This window comes from Dasypus novemcinctus, chromosome X (assembly GCF_030445035.2).
Source record: "Dasypus novemcinctus isolate mDasNov1 chromosome X, mDasNov1.1.hap2, whole genome shotgun sequence".
NCBI lineage: Eukaryota > Metazoa > Chordata > Mammalia > Cingulata > Dasypodidae > Dasypus > Dasypus novemcinctus.
This window is the reverse complement of record NC_080704.1, coordinates 27,674,275-27,677,184: the sequence shown is the minus strand read 5'-3', so window position 1 is coordinate 27,677,184 and position 2,910 is coordinate 27,674,275.

Below are 2,910 nucleotides of genomic sequence, written 5' to 3'. Positions count from 1 at the left end.
ATTCTTGGAGGTTCCTTGGCTTGCATCTTTGACTCCCATCACATGGCAGTGCCTTCTCCTTTCGTGGGCTCTTCTGGTTTCTGCTGACTTCTGGCTTCTTCCTGTGTGGCCTTCTCCAACTTTTGGCTTCCAATTTCTTCTCTTTATAAGGCCTCCAGTAATATGGATTAAAGTGCTAAAATGCACCCTGATTCCATTGGCCATACTGTAAGTAAAATAACAATTTCAAAAGGTCCTATTTACAATGGGTTCACACCCACAGAGCTGCAAATTAAGAGACTTTGAGGGGCAGCCTAACCTCTCCACTGAAAATTGTCTTCAGAGGAGTTCTTTTTTTATTATTAAATATTTTTTGTCTTTATTTTTTAATGTTACATTAAAAAATATGAGGTCCTTATAAACCACCTACCCCCTCACCCCACTCCTCCCCCCATAACAACAACCTCCTCCATCATCATGAGACATTCATTACACTTGGTGAATACATCTCTGAGTACCTCATGGTCAGTGGTCCACACGATAGCCCACACTCTCCCACAGTCCACCCAGTGGGCCATGGGAGGACATACAGTGTCTGGTAACTGTCCCTGCAGCACCACCCAGGATAACTCCAAGTCCCGAAAATGCCCCCACATGTCATCTCTTCCTCCCACTCCCTACCCCCAGCAGCCACCATGGCCACTTTCTCCACACCAATGCCACATTTTCTTTGATTACTAATCACAATAGTTCATGAATAGAATATCAGTAAGTCCACTCTAATCCATACTCTATTCCTCCATCCTGTGGACCTTAGAATGGTTATGTCCATTCCACATCCATATCAAGAGGGGGCTTAGATTCCACATGGATGCTGGATGCAATTCTCCTGCTTTCAGTTGTAGGCACTCTTGGCTCCCTGGTGTGGTGGTTGACTTTCTTCAAACCAACCATCTTCAAGCCTGTAAGTGATCACTAATGAATTTTTAAAACCAAAAGAAAAGGTCAATTTCCCCAATATTTATATTTCTTCTAACACCCTGAAGCTTGGCACTATAAAATAAAATTTAAAAAAACAATTAGAGAGGAGTGGAAGTAGCTCAGTCGAGCGCCTGCTTCCCATGTATGAGGTCAATTCCTGGTCCTCCACCAAAAAAAAGAATCAAGTATAATGCACCATACTCATGTGAGATGTTATTAATAGGGGAAAATGTGAGGGGGGAGGGGTTGGGGTATATGGGAATTTCCTATATTTTTTATGTAACTTTTCTATAACCTAAAACTTCTTTAAAAATAAAGTCTAAAAAACACAATGAGAAACATAGCAACAGTTCTTTGTATTACTGGAGGACATTTTGAAATGATGTTTTAGCCATTACTGTGGCAATTCTGCATTCCAGACAGAGATAAACCACTTACATGGAGAAAACCAACACAAGAGTTAGCTGTTACCCATCTAGTGGTCTAACGCTTAATGCTTCTCTTTATTGAATGAATACTACATTCAATACAGGAAATGCATGTTTTGAAGCGCCCACAAGAGGGTATCACAATAAAGCTGATCATTTGTACTTTTTCAATCTAGGACAGATTCAGCAAACTTTATTTGCAAAGGGCCAAATAGTAAATATTTTTAGACTTTGTAGGCTCTACAGTTTCTGATGCAATATTCACATCTGTGCTCTGCTTCATTACAATGAACTAGTTTTCAACTGGCAAGCTTGGTCTTGTTCAACAAATCAGTATTTTGTGAAAATTTCTGACTTTAATTTTATAAACCCTACCCTGGCTTTTGCTCTGCGAGAGTCTTGCCAGGGGCTGCTCTTCCCTATATATTCCCCAAATGCTAGTAAATTCTGAATAGTTCAGTTGCCTTTGAATTACTCTTTGACAGTTAATCTGAAGACTCCACCCCACAGGGCCTAACCCTGCTGTGTTGGATCATCTTGTCCAGCAGTAAACTCACGGTAAGATTTGCCTTGTCTCATCACCAAGCACCTCAAAAGTTGTGCTCTGACCGTTATAAAATAAATAGACTAAGCAAATTCATAGAGTCAGAAACTAGAATACAGATTATCAGGGGCTAGGGTGGGGGTAGGGAAGGGGGAGTTAATGCTTAAATTATACAGAGTTGCTGTTTGGGACCATGGAAAAATTTTGGTAATGGATGGTGGTGATGGTAACACATGATGAATGTAATTAACAGCACTGGATTTTATATTTGGATGTGGCTAAAAGGGGAAATTTTAGGTTGTATATATGTTACTAGAATAAAAGTTTAAAACATAGGACAGTACAAAACAGTGAACCCTAATATAAACCATGGATTATAGTTAATAGTACAATTAAAATAATATTCTATCATCAGTTGTAACAAATTTACCACATTAATGCAAAGTGTTAATAATAGGGTGAGTATATGGGAACTCTGCATTTCTTGCGTGATGTTTCTGTAAACCTATAACTTCTCTTAAAAAAAAAAGCTGTGTTTAGGGAAGCATAGGGTGATCTGAATCATGCAGATGTCACTGGCTGGAAAAATCAAGAAAACTATCAAGACGATCACAAGCAGCACAGAGATGATGAAGACAAAACCCAGAACTTGTGAAAAAAAAAAACTAAGGGTGTTCATTTCCACATCTAAAGAAAAAAGTCACTTCTCTAGGAGCCAAAAATTTTGCCTTTTTCTACTTAAGAATTCTACATACTTATACTCCCAAAAGGAGTTTTTTTATGTGCAATTAATAACACTGAATTGTATACTTGCAAGCGGCTGAAATGGGAAATTTTGGGTTGTATATATGTTACTACAATAAAAAGTTTTGTTTTTTTTTTTTTTTAAAGAATGGGTCTTAAGTTAAAATGCCTTTTCTAAATAGCAGGACCGCATTTCCCATTCTCCTCCCATCCCCAAAGAATCTGCTTGGCAAA